General features: G+C 39.6%; 2 non-coding genes across 2 annotated transcripts; both read left to right on the plus strand.

Moving 5' to 3' along the window:
- The first annotated feature begins 8932 nt into the window (after positions 1–8932).
- On the plus strand, positions 8933–9004 carry TRNAC-ACA (transfer RNA cysteine (anticodon ACA)). Its single transcript has one exon. It is a non-coding gene; the product is annotated as a tRNA-Cys (tRNA).
- Positions 9005–17541: 8537 nt separating this feature from the next.
- TRNAC-GCA (transfer RNA cysteine (anticodon GCA)) lies at positions 17542–17613 on the plus strand. Its single transcript has one exon. It is a non-coding gene; the product is annotated as a tRNA-Cys (tRNA).
- The last annotated feature ends 818 nt before the right edge of the window (positions 17614–18431 follow it).

The raw sequence follows: 18431 nt of genomic DNA on the forward strand, positions 1-18431 counted from the left end.
GAGCCCCCTTCCCACTCTCCTGTAGAGCTTCTCTGATGTGGGCAGTGAGTCTGGCCTGGCTCTGGCTTCAGACCAGAGCTTCAAACAGGCTTTTCACAGTTCAGTCATGACAGAGGAGACAACACTGGAACAGACCCTAATTTTTAAAATTTGAGTGACCCAGAACCATACCCAAATTATAGATCAAAGCCCTGCTAGAAATTTACCCTTTTAGAAAACAAGGGCAGCATATGCACTGCATAGCAACCAAATCTCTTGCCCATAGGATTCTGCTCAGAGTAGCAAACAGCAGTTCCCGGCTCAAAGATGGCGGCCAACCATGTCGCTTTGAATGTGTGTCATTCTCCTCAGTCCTGGTAATAATCCAATCTCACGCATCACCCTCCTGAAAGGGCTTACTATGCCTCTTCCGAGTCTCCAATTCCAGGGCCTTGACCTGTAATTTATCGCATTCTGATTATGGTTCTGGGTCACTCAAATTTGAAAATTTTGGGTCTGTTCTGGTTCGGCTTCATCGGCCATGGCTGAACCTGTTTGAACAGGTTCAAAGCACTGCTTCAGACAGACCAGGACCAGGGTTTAAATCCTGACTCTGCCTCCTACCTGCCTTGTACTTGTTAGCAAGTCACTGAGTCTCAGTTTCCTCATAACCAAGGTCCTTGGGAGTCTTAAAGGAGGAGGCCACATGAAAGGAAACCAAGTTATAGCACGTTTGTGTTACACTATCTCTCCACATTTCTCACAAGCAAAGATACCAGGAACCCTGGTCCTCAAGCTGCCCACATCCAGCTATAGTCCAACCAAGACCTGTTTCTGCTCACCTCATGTGCTTGCGTTGGTTGCTCCAGTTTCTGCTTGTGGCTGGAGGTCAGTGTGTCCATGGAAAGTCCCAAAACAGAAATGTGTAGAACCTGCACAGATTCATTTCAGAGAGGGCACTGCTTCCTGCAGAGGACAGCCCTCCCTCCCCTCTGCCAGATGCACTCTCCTAAGGGAATCAAGTGCTCCCATCCAGATCCTACCACCCCTGTGGTTATTTCCCATTCAGAGACTCCTACATCCTCTCCCATACTCTGTATAGTTCAGCCTGAATCAGTGGTCATCCTTAATCCTCAAGAGGGATGGGAGGGGAGAGGAAAGGGGCCTCAGAGCCTTTTCTTCCAAGAGTATCTTCTTTCTGTGTACATTCATGAATGCAAATAGGTTTGTGGGGTGGGATGCTCAAACTCCACTGACAGTAGTTACATCCCAATGTATACACAAATTGCTTAGGGTAATGACAGGTACATATTCTTTGCAAAATAATACTACTTCTCCTCTTCCCTCCCCCTTATTTTCAGACTCCAATCCTATCTGCAGCTATTATCCATTTCAAATTCTAACTTCCAGCCATACCAATCTTTTTGCCTTTTGTGGAGGAAAAACTCATTTAGTGGAATAATAAAAATAACAACCACAAGACTAGCTACCTAGGCTTTTGAACAGGGATCCTCTGTATTTTATCTCCTTCCTCCCCACTCCGTCTCACCTTTCAATCCAAAAATTCACCAAATCCTATGTATTCTTCTTCAAAAAATGTTTTTTCAGTCTGTCCTCCCTCTCCATTCCACCACCCCTGCTTCATGCTGCCTTGCCTGAATCATTACAAATCATACAGTTACTTCTTATATCTCCTTCCACTAGACTCATCTGTTCAATGTGATCACTATCATGAGGTTCCTGAAAAAAATCAAAGCAGATTAATTTAGTCTCCTAAATAAAGCCCCTTGTGGCTCCCCAGTGTTTACAGGATGAGATGCAAAGCCCTTCCTGTGGAACTCAAGGCCCTTGCAATGGAGGCTTTGCTCCATGTTATTTTTACAACAAAATTAAAATAAAAAAGTTAAAAATAAAAATAACTATTATTAATCTTATAATACATTATTATATCAAATATAAAAATATTTGAAGAAACAATGACCTAAAAGTTTTTAAATTTAATTAAACTAGAAAGCCACAGATCAAGAAGCTCAATAAGCTCAAAGGGAAGAAACATAACGAAAATTATACTAAGACATATCATAATAAAATTGCTGAAAACCAGCGATAAAGAGAAAAATCTTAAAAATAGGCAGAGGTGGGAAAAATACATTACACACAGAGGAATGAAAGGAGACTTCTTATCAGAAATCATGCAGGCCAGGGAGGGGAAAAAAAGGAACATCTTTAAAGGGCTTTTAAAAAAAAACTGTTAATTCTCTACTCAGTGAATTCTATATCCAGTAAAAAATATCTTTCAACAATGAAGGTGAAACAAGTATTTTTCAGACCAACAAAAAAAAATGAAAGAATTCATCACCAGCAGAAATGAAAATCTGGATCTGCACAAAGTAATGAAGGTGCCAGAAATGGTCAATATGTGGATAATATAAATGGCATTTTTCTCATTTTCAAATCTCTTTAAAAGATGATTGATTTTATGTTAATGGTGGTGAAATAATTTGCAAAAGGGTAGTGATAATTGTCACCCAATATGACAAATGTAATCAACGTCACTGGATCATTGTAGAAATTGTTGAATTGGCAAATGTTTTGTTGTGTATATTTTTACCACACACACAAAAAGATAATTAAATGTATAAAGCAAAAATAATAACAATGTGTTATGGGGTTTATAACATACATAAAGGTAAAATCTATGACAACAATAACACAGAGGACAAAATAGGGGAAATGGAAGCGTTCTTATGTAAGATTCTTACACTACAAGTGAAGTGGTACAACATTATTTGAAGGTAAAATATTAAAAGTTAAAAAAATATTTAAAAGTTAAATATGGTACTGTAAACCTTAGACAAATCACTAGAAGAAAAGAGCAAAAAAGGAGTAGCTAATAACCCAATGGTGGGAATAAAATGGAATAATAAAAAATACTCAATTAATCCAGAAGAATTTAGGAAAAAAGAACAAAGAATAGATGGTCCCATAGAAAACAAATAGCAAAATGGATTGACACAGTGGCTGCAACAATGGGCTCAAACATAGCAACAATTGTGAGGATGGCAAAGGACCAGGTAGTGTTTTGTTCTGTTGTACATAGGGGTCGCTATGAGTTGGAACCAACTAGACAGCACCTAGCAACAACAATGAAGTTTAAATGTAAACTTATATATAATTACATAAAATGTAAATGGTCTAAACACTCCAATTAAAAACTGGAGATTGTCAGACTGGATAAAAAAATCTACATGCTTTCTACAAGAACCCCACTTCAAATATAAAGACATGAATAGTTAAAAGTAAAAGGATGAAGAGATATACTATGCACATTCATCAAAAGGAAATGTAAAGGCTATTTTATAACGGACTAAATAGACTTCAGAACGAGAATTTTACCAGAAATAGAGAAAGACATTTCATAATGATAAAAAGGTCAATTCGTCAAGAAGACATATCAATCCTAAATATGTAAGCCTCTATTAACAGAGCTTCAAAATATATAAAGTAAAAACTAGTCCTATCTGGGTTGCCACCTGAAAAAATAGGCAAATACTCAAGAAGTCTAATTGAGAATAAACAGAAAAGACAAATGAACAACATAAGGAAGGAAAAATAGGACATGATTAAATATATTTTTATAACATAAGAGAGTTCTATGTATAACGTCATTCTATTTACTTTTAAAATCTGAGTGAAACAGATTGTTGTTGAAGCAAAAATGAACTACTAAAATAGACCCAAGGAGAAATGGAACACTGAATAGACCAGTAATGATAAAATTCATTTACTCTTCCTCACAAAGGTACCGCACCCAGAAGAAGTCTAATAGGCAATTTTTAGCCTTATAGGCAAGTTTGCCTAATTTTTAATTAGGAATAGATCATTCTTATGCTATAACGATGTTCCAGAGCATAGAAAAATATGGAAATCTCTTCAATCATTCTAGGAAGCTTGCATATCTTAATATAAAAAATAAATAAGACTAGATATTTTGTCAGTTTGTCATACTGTGGTAGCTTGCATGTTGCTGTGATGCTGAAAGCTATGCCACCGGTATTTCAAATACCAACAGGGTCACCCATGGTAGACAGGTTTCAGCAGAGCTTCCAGACTGAGATAGAGTAGGAAGAAGGACCAGGCACTACTTCTGAAAAAATTGGCAAGTAAAACCTCATGAATAGGAGCAGAACATTGTCTGATACAGTGCTGGAAGATGAGCCCCTCAAGTTGGAAGGCACTCAAAATATGAATGGAGAAGAGCTGCCTCCTCAAAGTAAAGTCAGCCTTAATGACATGGAAGGACTCAAGCTTTGGGACCTTCATTTGCTGATGTGGTATGAGTCAAAATGAGAAGAAACAGCTGCAAACAGCCATTAATAATCAGAACGTGGAATGTAAAAAGTATGAATCTAGGAAAACTGGAAGTTGTCAAAAATGAAATGAAACACATAAAGATCAATATCTTCAGCATTAATGAGCCGAAATGGACTGATATTGGCCATTTTGAATCAGACTATCATGGTCTACTATGCCAGGAATGACAAACTGAAGAGGAACGGCATCTCGTTCATTGTCAAAAAGAATATTTCAAGATCTAGAAGTACAATGCTGTCAGTGATAGAATAATATCCATAACGCCTACAAGGAAGACCAGTTACTATGGCTATTATTCAAATTTACACACCAACCATTAAGGCCCAAGATGAAGAAATTTAAGATTTTTACCAACGAATGCATTCTGACATTGATCAAACATGCAATCAAGATGCATTGATAATTACTGGCAATTGGAATGTGAAAGTTAGAAACAAAGAAGAAGGATTGGTAGTTGGAGAATATGGCCTTTGCAGTAGAAACTCCGGCAGAGATAGCGTAATAGAATTTTGCAACACCAATGACTTCTTCATTGCAAATACCTTTTTTTCAACAAAATAAACAGCGACTATACAAGTGGACTTTCCCAGATGGAATACACAGGAATCAAATTGACTATATCTGTGGAAAGAGACGATGGAGAAGCTCAATATCATCAGTCAGAACAAGACCAGGGGTCATCTATGGAATAGACCATTAATTGCTCATATGCAAGTTCAAGCTGAAATTGAAGAAAATTAGAACAAGTCCACGAGAGCCAAATTATGACCTTGAGTACATCTCACCTGAATTTAGAGACCATTTCAAGAATAGATTTGACGCATTGAACACTAATGACCAAAGACCAAACAAGTCGTGGAATGACATCAAGGACATCATACGTGAAGAAAGCAAGAGATCATTAAAAAGACAGAAAAGAAAGCAAAGACCAATATGGATGTCAGACGAGACTGACACTTGCTCTTGAATGTTGAGCAGCTAAAGTGAAAGGAAGAAATGATGAAGTAAAAAAGCTGAATAGATTTCAAAGGGCAGCTCGAGAAGACAAAGTAAAGTATTATAATGACATGTGCAAAGACCTGGAGTTAGAAAACCAAAAGGGAAGAACATGCTTGGCATTTCTCAAGCTGAAAGAACTGAAGAAAAATGCAAGCCCTCAGTTGCAATATTGAAGGATTGTATGGACAAAATACTGAATGATGCAGGAAGCATCAAAAGATGGAAGGAATACACAGAGTCACAGTATCAAAAGGAATTGGTTGATATTCAACAATTGCAGAAGAAAGCATATGATCAAAATGATATTGAAGGAAGAAGCCCAAACTGCACTGAAGGCATTGGCAAAAAACAAGGCTTCAGGAATTGATGTAATACCAGCTGAGATATTTCAACAATCAGATGCAGTGCTGGAGGTGCTCACTTGTCCATGTCAAGAAATTTGGAAGACAGCTACCTAGCCAACCGACTGGAAGAGATCCATATTTGTGCCCATTCCAAAGAAAAGTGATCCAACCGAATGCGGAAATTATGGAACGATATCATTAATATCACACACAAGTAAAATTTTGCTGAAGATAATTAGAAAACGTTTGCAGCAATACATCAACAGGGAACTGCCAGAAATTCAAGCTGGATTCAGAAGAGGATGTGGAACCAGGGATATCATTGCTGATGTCAGATGGATCCTGGTTGAAAGCAGAAAATACCAGAAAGATGTTTACCCGTGTTTTATTGACAGTGTAAAGCCGTTTAACTGTGTGGATCATAACAAATTATAGATAACATTGTGAAGAATGGGAATTCCAGAACACTGAATTGTGCTAATGTGGAACCTGTACATAGACCAAGAGGCAGTCGTTTGAACAGAATAAAGGGACACTGAGTGGCTTAAAATCAGGAAAGGTGTTCATCAGGGTTGTATCTTTTCATCATACTTATTCAATCTGTATGCTGAGCAAATAATCCAAGAAGCTAGACTATATGAAGAAAAACAGGGCATCAGAATTGAAGGAAGACTCATTAACAACCTTCAATATGCAGTTGACACAACCTTGTTTGCAGAAAGTGAAGAGGACATGAGGCACTTACTGATGAAGTTCAAAGACCGTAGCCTTCAGTATGGATTACACCTCAACATAAAGAAAACAAAAATCTTCATGACTGAACCAATAAGCAGCATCATGATAAATGGAGAAAAGACTGAAGCTATCGAGGATTTCATTTTACTTGGATCCACAATCAATGCCCATGGAAGCAGCTGTAAGAAATCAAATGACATATTGCATTGGGCAAATCTGCTGCAAAAGACCTCTTTAAAGTTTTGAAAAGCAAAGATGTCACCTTGAGGACTAAAGTGCATCTGAACCAAGCCATGATATTTTCAATTGCATCATACGCACGCAAAACTGGACAATGAATAAGGAAGACCAAAGAAAAATTGACGCCTTTGAATTATGGTGTTGGTGAAGAATATTGAATATACCATGGACTGCCAAAAGTATGAACAAGTCTGTTTTGGAAGAAGTACAGCCGGAGTGTTCCTTGGAAGGGAGGATGGCGAGACTTCACCTCAAGTACTTTGGACATGTTATCAAGAGGGATCAGTCCCTGGAGAAGGACATCATGCTTGGCAAGGTAGAGGGTCAGCGAAAAGGTGGAAGACCCTTGACGAGATGGACTGACACAGTGGCTACAACAATGGACTCAAACCACAATGATTGTGAGGATGGCATAGGACTGGGCAATGTTTGGTTCTGTTGTACATGGTGTCACGATGAACCAGAACCAACTCAACAGCACCTAACAACAACATACCAAAAAGAAAGCTGTAGGCCACTATCACTTTGGAATAAACTAAATAAAATAGTAGGAAATCTTATCCAAGGGTATAGTTCAACATAACAAAGAAATGCTCAAAATAGAAATACAATGATGGCTCAATATCGAGAAATTGATTGCTATAAAGCAGAGGCTCCTTGAATTCCAGAACAAGTAGGCTCAGTGCCCAGTCCCAGGCCCTCCAGCTATGCTGACATCTGGATTTGCCCTTGCCCACTCCCCTTTCCTCCAAATGCCAGGGCTGCAATTTTATTGGCCAGATGCCTTATTTTGGGTAAGCCAAGCCCCCAGAGCCTCCACAAGGGCCCAAGAAAAGGAAACCAAAACAGTGTGAAAAATAAAAAAGACTAAGTGTCTTAGGCTGAGCTCTCTAGAAAAGTAAAATCAGTGAAGCATATGTGTGTGTGTGTGTGTATGTGTGTGTGTGTGTGTGTGTGTGTTTGTGTGTATACATATCTTGACAGAGAGACTTATATCAAGGAAATGGCTGACACGGTTGTAGAGGCTAGAAAGTTCCAAGTCTGTGGGTCAGGCTGGAGCCTTCTCCTGACACGTAGCTGCCAAGATCGGCAGGTCAGACAACAGGCATCTGTCTCACAGGCTGCAGAGGCTGACAAATCCCAAGATCGGCAGGTAAGCTGCTAGCTCAAGTCTCAAGAACCGGAGGTCAGAGCAGGAGCTAGCTGCAGGAATCAAAGTGAGCAAAAACCAGCAAGCTTTATCAGAAAGTCCACATATATTGGATGCAGGCCACACTCCCAAGGAAACTCCCTTTTAACTGATTGGCTGCTGTCATGGACTGAATTGTGTCCCCTAAAAATATGTGTCAACTTGGCTAGTCCATGATTCCCAGTATTGTGTGATTGTCCACCATTTTGTCATCATCTGATATGATTTGCCTACGTGTTGTAAATCCTACCTCTATGAAGTTAATGAGGTGGGATTAGCAGCAGTTATGTTAATGAGGCAGAACTCAATCTACAAGATTAGGTTGTGTCTTAAGCCGATCTCTTTTGAGATACAAAAGAGAGAAGTGAGCAGAGAAACTGGGGGGACCTCATTACCACCAAGCAAGAAGAGCCAGGAGGGCACATTCTTTGGACCCGGGCTCCCTAAGCTGAGAAGCTCCTAGACCATGGGAAGATTGATGACAAGTACCTTCCCCCAGAGCCAACAGAGAAAGAAAACCTTCCCCTAGAACTGGCAACTGAATTTGGACTTCTAGCCTCATAGGCTGTGAGAGAATAAATTTATCTTTGTTAAAGCCATCCACTTGTGGTTTTTCTCTCATAGCAGCACTAGATAACTAAGACAGCTGCTCGTAGCAGATCTCATCAAGGAGGTGATTACATTATATCAGATCTCATTATGGAGGTGATTACATCATTACATAGCCACCAAACTACATCATAACTGCCAAACCACTGAGAATCATGGCCCAGACAAGTTGACACAAAACCTTAACCATCACGCAAAGCGTTAGACATTGAGAGGAATGGGTGGGGTTCATCTTGTGACCCAATAGTAATCATAAAAAGGAAAGGGTGAGAAGTGCTCTGGGAAGAGGGCTAGGTGGACAAAGAGGGAAGCTCAGGAGGAGTAAAGCAGATTCTGACAAGTGTGGAAGGGGTGTGAGAGAGAAGCTCAGGTAGCTCTCTGGGGAGACACAGGGTAATGAGGAGAGCAGTTTGGGAATGACTACAGTTATGAAAGAATCTTTACTAAGACAGGCCTGGCAGGTGGGGGTATAGCTCAGTGGTAGAGCATTTGACTACAGATTAAGAGGTCCCTGGTTCAAATCCAGGTGCTGCCTGTTTTATTTCACTTTTACTCCCTGAGGCAGCTAGCATAAGTACAGCTCCCTGTTACCTTATAGACTAAGCCTCATGGAGCCAAAGTTTCCAACAAGTAGTGAAGACTTAAATGTTCCACTTACAGCATTTTTCATATATTTCATTTCTACCTCCTCAGCCATAATCATTTCCTGGAGGAGTAGAGGAAGTCTGCCCTAGGCTTCCTCTATGTTTCCCTTGTGCCTAATTATTACCATCTTGATTTTATTTGTTTATACCAAGCTTGCTTCAAAAAATATAATTGAGACAGCTTACAATAAAACACACAATAAAGCTGCAACAATCAAACATAAAAGGCAAGCACTGAATGTTTAGGAAAACCAGAGAGCCTAGGTTATGAGAAGTTACTACTGCTGCATACAAAACGTATCTGAGCTCCCTGTCAATCAAACAGAGTGAAAACACACCAATTCATCAGCTGAGAAAAGGATTTTATCAGTGCTGAAAAGAAGTAGATTTTTGATGATAAGTCTATATAGATAGGTACCTTTTCCCAAGAAAGGCGATCCAACTGAATGATCGAACAATATCATTAATATCACATGCAAGTAAAATTTTGCTGACGATCATTCACAAGCAGCTGCAACAGTATATTGACAGGGAACTTCTAGAAATTCAAGCCAGATTTAGAAGAGGATGTGGAACCAGGGATATCATTGCTGATGTCAGATGGATCCTGGCTGAAAACAGAGAATACCAGAAAGATGTTTACCTGTGTTTTATTAAGTATGCAAAGGCATTAGACTGTGTGGATCATAACAAATTATGGATAACATTGTGAAGAATGGGAATTCCAGAACACTTAATCGTACTCATGAGGAACCTGCACATGGATCAAGAGGCAGTCTTTTGAACAGAGCTATGGGATACTGCATAGTTTAAAGTCAAGAAAGGTGTGCATTGGGGTTGTATTCTTTCACCATACTTATTCAATCTGTATGCTGAGCAAATAATTCAAGAAGCTGGACTGTATGAAGAAGAACAGGGCTTCAGGATTGGAGGAAAACTCATTAACAACCTGCGTTATGCAGACGACACAACCTTTCTTGCTGAAAGTGAAGAGAACTTGAGGCACTTACTGATGAAGATCAAAGACCACAGACTTCAGTATGGCTTACACCTTAACATAAAGAAAACAAAAATTCTCACAACTGGACCAATAAGCAATATCGTGATAAATGGAGAAAAGATTGAAGTTGTCAAGGATTTCATTTCACGTATATCCACAATTAATACTCATGGAAGCAGCAGTCAAGAAGTCAAACGACATATTGCACTGGGCAAATCTGCTGCAAAAAGAAAACCTCTTTAAAATGTCGAAAATCCAAGATGTCACTTTGACACTAAGGTGCACCTGACCCAAGCCATAATGCTTTCAATCGTCTCATATGCATGTGAAAGCTGGGCAAGAATAAAGAAGACTGAAGTAGAATTGACACCTTTGAATTGTGGTGTTGGCGAAGAATATTGAATATACCATGGACTGCCAAAAGAACGAACAAATCTGTCTTGGAAGAAATACAACCAGAATTCTCCTTAGAAGCAAATATGGCAGGACTTTATCTCACGTACTTTGGATATATTATCAGGAGGGATCAGTCCCTGGTGAAGGACATCAGGCTTGGTACAGTAGAGTGCCAGTGAAAATAGGAAAACCCTCAACAAGATGGATTGACACAGTGACTGCAACAATGGGCTCAAACATAATAACAATTGTGAGGATGGCGCGGGACTGGGCAGTGTTTCGTTCTGTTGTACGTAGGGTTGCTATGAGTTGGAACCGACTCAATGACACCTAACGACAACTTATAGATGGAACATTGGTCAGATAATGGTTATTGTTAGGTCAGCCAATTACATAGTGTGCTGGAGTTATGTGACACAGCAGTCCCAGATATTGGCCATATTTTACCCATTTTACAAAAAAAAAAGGGTAGGAAGTTGACTACTCAATACACATTTCTCTTCCTTAGTAGTAGAATGTTGTGAAACTGTCACCTCGATTACCAAATTTTTTATCACCCCAAACAGAAACTCAGTATCCCTTAATCAATACCTCCCCATTTCCCCCCTCCCAACCACTCCCAATAACCACTAAGAAACTTGTCCGTATGCATTTGCCTATTCTAGATATTTCTCAAAAGGTGCCCTAGTGGCATAAAAGTTAAGCGTTTAGCTGCTAATCAAAAGGTCGATGGTTGGAACCCACCAGCCGCTTCTCCAGGGAAAAGACCTGGTGATCTGCATCCCTAAAGCTTACCTAGGAAACGCTATGGGGCAGTTCTACTGTGTCCTGTGGGGTTGATATGAGTCGGAATCGACTCCCACAGCACACAACAACAGATATTTCATATAAGTGAGATCATACAATATTTGTTCTTTTGCATCTGACTTTTTCACTCAGCATAATGTTTTCAAGGTTCATCCATGTCGTAGCATATATCAGAGCTTCTCTTTATGGATGAATAATATTCTACTGTACGGATAGAAAGGAGCTCTGGTGCCACAGTGGTTAAAGTGCTCAGCTACTAACTGGAAGGTCAGCTGTTTGAAACCCACCAGCCACTCCACAGGAGAAGATGTGGCAGTCTGCTTCCATAAAGATTTACAGCCTTGGAAACCCTATGGGGCAGTACTCTGTCCTACAGGGTTAATACCAGTCGGAATTGCTCAATGGCAACAGGTTTGGTTTTGTTTTGGTATGGATAGACTACATTTTATTTACCCATTTATCTGACGGACAGTTAGGTTCTTTCTACCTTTTGGCTATTGTGAATAACGCTGCAATGAACATTGGTGCACAAGTATTTGTTTGAGTCCCTATTTTCAGTTCTTTTGGGTATTCGCTTAGGAGTGGAATTGCTGGGTCATATAGTAATTCTATGTTTAACTTTTTGAGGAATTACCACACTGTTTTCCATAATGGCTGCACCATTTTACAGTCCCACCAATAAGGGATAAGGGCTCAGAGTTATCCAGATCCTTGCCAATACTTGTTATTTTCCATTTTTCTGATAACAGCCATTCTAGTAGGAGTGAAGTGGTATCTCATTGTGGTTTGGTTTACGTTTCCCTAGTGACTAATGATGTTGAGATTTTTTTCATGTGCCTCTTGTCCATTTGTGCATCTCTTTTTTAAAAAAAAAAAAAAGAACAATATTTTACTGTGTTTTTGGTGAAAGTTTACACAGCAAATTAGGTTCCCATTCAACAACTTCCACACAAATTTTCAGTGACATTAGTTGCATTCTTCACAGTGTGTCAACAGTCTCATTATTTCCATTCTGACTGTTCCATTTCCAGTAATCTAGTTTCCTTGCCCCCTTACCTTTACATCTTTTGCTTTAAAAGTAATTGCTGACACTTTGGTCTCATGTAGATGATTTTTTTAAAGGTGTGCAGTACTCATGGGTAATGTTCTTTATTTTGTGAACCAATCTGTTATTTAGCTAAAAGGTGACCTCAGGAGATAGTTTAAGTTCAAGGTTTAAAGAGTATATCAGGGCCATAGTCTCAGGGAGTCCTCTAGTTTCAACTGGTCCAGTTAAGTCTGGACTTTTTAAGAATTTGAGGTCTGTTGTAAATTTTCTCCCATTCTATCAGGATCCATCTGTTGTGGCCCCGATCAGAATGATAGATAGTGAGTATCCTGGCACCATCTAGTTCTTCTGGTCTTGGGGTAGAAGAGGACATGGGTTCATGTAGACAGTCTTATAGACTGGTTTCTTCTCAGAGTGTTGGGTTTCCTTCTTTCTCTTTTGCTCTGGATGAGTAGAGACTAATAGTTGTATCTTAGATGGCCACTTTGTATATCTTCTTTCTTTGGTGAAATGTCTATTCAAGTTCTTTGTCCATTTTTTAATTAGGCAGTTGTCTTTTTGCTGTCAAATAATTTTAATATCAATTACATGTTGAAATTTTTTAAAGTGAACACTCTACAAATAGTGTGGTTAGCTGTCAGCTTCTGCCGCTGTCTTAATTTTTTTTTAGAAAATTAGTTTCTCATTCAACAATTAATACTCATATTGTTTTGTGACATTGGTTGCCAACCCCACAATGTGTGAACACTCTCCCCTTCTCGACTTCTGTTCCCCATTATCGGCTTTCCTGTCCCCTCCTGCCTTCTCATCCTTGGTCTTAGGTTGGTGTGCCCATTTAGTCTTGTTTTGTTTTATGGGCCTGTCTAATCCTTGGCTGAAAGGTGAACCTCAGAAGTGACTTCAGTACATAGTCTCGGGGTTTCTTCAGTCTCTGTCACACCAGTAAGTCTGGTGAAATGATAATGTTTTAGATATATCAGGTTAAATAAAATATATCATTAAAATTAATTTTCTAATGTGGTAACTAGAAAATACGTAATGATATATATAGCTTATATTTGTAGCTCACTTTACATTTTTATTGGACAGCGCTGCTACAGAAGCTGAAACATGATCTTAGGATATAAAACCTAAAAGCACAAAGTATAAAAGACAGATGAATATGAGTATTTCAAAATTTAAAATTTTATATGACAAAAAAAACCATAAACAAGAGACTCAAAATTTTGCAACACATATGATACAGAATAGATATGTACCCAGTATAGATAAAGAACTCATATAGATCAATCCTATAGACCTATAAATAGGGTCACATCATAGCATGTTCTAAGGGGACACGTGTACACTATAAATCAGGAAGACATGGCTTACACACCTAAAAAATGCAGGATTTTGCTAATATATATCAGCAAAAACCTGAGGACTTTGTGAGGAAGTGGATTCTAATGGTGTTAGACCAAACAGGGTAGAATATAACACTGGCTGAATTCATTGATATGGGGTCACTTACTAGATACTCTGAATTTAATGTGTTAGCTATTGCAACAGGGGATGGCTCTAATAACTTACTTTGTTGGTTGGCTGAAACTTGGACTCAACAGTGGCCTATATTTAATGAAGTTAAGGTACCAGAGTTTCCCTGGCAAGATGTGGAGGAGGGACTCTAAAGGTTTGGGAAGACCAGAGTATTCGACTGGATTAATCAGTGTGATTTGCATATTCAGTCCCCAACTATGAGCCACAAGAAGGTTCAGAAGACATTAAGGAACACATTAGTGAGGTGATAGCTTGCATCCTTGAAAAGCTCTGTAGTTGCTCACCTTTGTTGGCCAGGTAGGACTGTAGGGAATGCCATGAATGAGATGGTAGCTCTGATTTAAATGGGGATGGTGGGATACTAGAGTAGCAGAGGCCATGTGGCAGCACTTATCTACCAGAGACAAGGTGGGCACACCTAGCATAAAAGGGAAGCAGGGGAGTATGTGTATTCACACTGCTTGAGCCTGCAGAGCTCTTTGATGGTGGTCAATTGATCACAGTATTCCTAGGAATGAAATGGATGGGCAGTCTACTAAAGTACTGCTTGACCTATGTAACAGGAGAAACTCTACATCTGGTAGTGAAAAGCCTGACTTGAGTTGCTACAGTGGAGAGTCACATCTTCTCATCCAGTTTCCAGACCTAAGTCAATTCACAGACACAAAGTCCCTTGATTGAAAGAGGGTCTGCCCCCCTATAGTAAGGACCCTACACCATTGCCACAAATACATACCATAAATTTTTCTCCAAATCTTCCCCAAAAAGACCTGTGGCCATTTTCTGAAGTGATTGTGCACTGGAGAAAAAGAAATATCCAGACTTTCATGATAATTGAAGTGGCTCTGAAATGATGCTAAAACCTGGGGACTCAAAATGCCACTGTAGTCCACAAGTCAAATGGGAAGTTATAGAGGTCAAGTGATAGATGGAGTCTTAGTTCAAGTCTGACTCGCAGTGGACCCAAATGATCAACAGACTCACTCGGTTAATTTTCCAGTTCCTAGATGTATGATTAGAATGTATATACTTGGTAACTGGCAAGATGGCTCTCTGACCCATGGGGTGAGGGCCATTACGGTAGGAAGGTCTAAGCAGAAGCCCCAAGAACTTCCCTTCACTACCAAGATAGTAAAGCAGAAGCAATATCATTCTCCTAGGGGAATTATAGAAATTAATGCCAGAAACAAATACTTGGGGAAAAATGCATTGCATTCCCATTTAACCATTATTTTGACCTGTGGGACGTCACATGGATCTGTAAACTCTTTTAAACTTAATCAAGTGCTGATTCTATTTGCATTGCTGTCCCAGATATAGTATCCTTACAGGAGCAAATAAACATGTTCCCTAGCAATAAATACTCTTTGAGGGTCTTCTTTTTCTCTTTGAGACCAAGTTCACAATAGAACTAAACCTAGCACCTAATTTTACATTTACCATGTAAAAATTCACAATGTCCACCATACAAACAAAAATTAATAAGCATGCAAAAAACAGGAAAATATTAGCCATAATCAGAAGAAAAAAAAGAATAGAAATACATCCAGAAAAAAAAGAGGTTATGGAGTTAACAGAAAGGGACCTTAAACCAGCTATCATAAATCTTATAAATATCCTCAAGTATGCATAAAAAACAAGAACACGATCAGAAGAAAAATGGGAGACATAAAAAAGACCCAAGTATAACTTCTAGAGACGAGAAATACAATATCTGACATGAAAGATAAATGGATGAGATTAACAACAGATTAGACACTGCAGAAGAAAATATTATTGAACATGAAAACGTAGCAATAAAACCTACCAAAATGAATCACAGAGAGGAAGAAGAGAGATAAAAAGATCCCAAGTGAGCTGTGAGACAATATCAAGCAGTCCGATACATATGTATATGGCGTTCCAGAAGAAGAAACCAGTGGGTGGGAAACAGTAAAAATATTTGAAGAAATAACAGCCTCCAAATTTTCAAATTTGATGAAAACTAAAAATCCACAAATAATAATCTCAACAAATCCCAAGCACAACAAGCATAAAGAAAAGCATCCCGAGGCACATCATAATAAAATTGCTGGAAACCAGTGTCAGAAATAAGAAAAAACATATTACACACAGAGGAATAAAAGCAAACTTTTCATCAGAAGCCAGGCAAAGCAAGAGGGTAAAAAGGAACATCTTTAAAATGTTAAAAGAAAAAAAATTTCTATACTCAGTGAAAATATCTTTCCACAATGAAGGGGAACAAATATATTTTCAAACCAACAGAAAGTGAGAGAATTCAATAGCAGATCTGTCCTACAAGAAATGTTAAAGGAGGTTCTTCAAGAAGAAAAAAATGCTACCCAACGAAAATCTGGATTTGCACAAAGTAATGAAGAATGCCAGAAATGGTCAATATGTGGGTAAAGAAAAAAGACACATTAAGAAGTCCTGTGAAGACGCCCTCATGACAAGGAATTGAGGATTCCTGCCAACAGCCAATAAGAAACTGAGTTCTCTTTCCAATAGTCAGGTGAGTAAGCAATCTCAGAGTGGTTCCTCCAGACCCCGTCAGGCCTTCAGATGACTCCAGCCCCAGGTAACAGCTCATCTGCAATCTTCTGAGAAAATCTTGGGTCAAAACCCATCTAAGCCACTCCATGAGTTTACTGAACCTCCAAAACTACGTGGTATAATAAATACATACTGTTTAAAGATATACACATGGGGTTGTATGAGTTGGCATCAACTCGACCACAACTGGTTGGTAGGCTTAAAGATACTAAGTTTTGGGTATTTTGTTATGCAACAGTATATAACTAATACAGAGTACCTCTACCATAAATACTGACGCTCTGCTGTTAGGATCAATCAATCCTCTGGGATCTACTTGGGAAGACAGAAAAAAGACGGTGACCTGGTGATGGGAGAGAAAGCAAAAAACAACAACAGCTTTTTAATTGATGCGGACATGGATGGAGGGGATGTTAAGGGGAATTCAAGAAGGAGGAAATAAGTCAGCGGTGAAGGGTAGGATATATGAGACAGAAAGCTGAAGCAAAAGTTGGAAGTTCAAATGCTTTAAAGAGTTGTGGAATTTGGAGTAGAGGTAGGATAGAAGGCCGTCTTGGTCCCATACTGCTAGTTATTGTTGGAAGGTGATCTCACCTGAAAGTCTGGCTGGCGGTGAGAGTTCTAGTCCTTGTAAGCAGCACCTCCTCTCTAAACCCGTTGCCGTTGAGTTGATTTCGACTCATAGGGACCCTATACGACAGACGAGAACTGCCCCATAAGGTTTCCAAGGAGCACCAGGTAGATTCGAACTGATGACCTTTTGGTTAGCAGATAGCTCTTAACCACTACGCCACTACGGTTTCCTCCCCTCCTCGCTGGTCTTCATCTTCTGCCTGTATACCAAGATAGGTACACTTTGTTGTCTCAAGTGGAGCCTTTGGTGACCTTCCAAGCTGATGCCAAGTTGTGGTGGTGTGTATTTGGAAAAGGAGGATAGTTATGCCAGTAAGGGGGTCCATTTACAGTTGAACAGGACTAGCAGCTATCTGCTGAGTCAGAATGAGCACGCTAAGTGTGAGTGGAAATGTAAAGAAGTACTAATTACATATTACCCTGAACTAAAGGAGGTATTACTCTGAACTAAAGGAGGTAGAGCTCAGTGGTAGAGCACTTAACTGCAGATCAAGAGGTTCCTGGTTCAAATCCAGGTGCCCCCTTTGAGGGTCTCCCTTTCCTTTTTGAGTCCAAGTTCATAATGTCAAGTTTTCCAGAGACCATATTCTAGTCCTCTTAAAGGAGGAGGCTAGATGGAGTCTATTAATCAACCTCTTTATGGTCAACTCCTATAATTCAGGGTTCAGTCAGGCACTCAACACTGTACTGAAGCCCAAGGACAAGACCTAACCCATTCCCAGTACACTCTTTGAAGGATTGTTTCCTGGGAACACACTAGTATCAATTTCTGAATCAGCCAGAGTCCAGTTAGGAGGTAAAAACTTTACCAGTTATTTTAACAGGGAGAATTTAATATAAATATTGTGAACCAGGAATTAAAGAGTTGAAAGGGCAAAAAGGGGAAAGTAAGTATGATGGAGGTAGTCACTACAGAAGCAGCTATCAACCCAGGGCTGGGGAACAAATAACCCATTGCCGTTGAGTTGATTCCAACTCATAGCGATCCTCTAGGACAGAGTAGAACTGCCCCCTTAGAGTTTCCAAGAAGTGGCTGGTGGTTAGCAGCTGAATGCTTAACCACTGCACCACCACGGGAACAAATAGAAGAGGTTAAAAGTATAAAAAATGTGGAACAGCAGGAACCCAGACCTTTAAGGAGGTGCCAGTTTCCCTGAGGAGGCTGGATAAAGCTGGTTTTGTCAGTGAAATGCTGCAAATGGGAGTCACTGGTGTTACTGGAGTGAGTTGTCACTTCTGGGGTTACACCGACAGGGACACATGCAGACAGGAAGCAGCAAGTGCTCTCTTCCTCCTCTAGCCCTCCAATCCCCCTCAAGCACCCTGTTGTCAGGACCAATCG

This window comes from Trichechus manatus, unplaced genomic scaffold (genome assembly GCF_000243295.1).
Source record: "Trichechus manatus latirostris isolate Lorelei unplaced genomic scaffold, TriManLat1.0 scaffold00093, whole genome shotgun sequence".
Taxonomy (NCBI): Eukaryota; Metazoa; Chordata; class Mammalia; order Sirenia; family Trichechidae; genus Trichechus; species Trichechus manatus.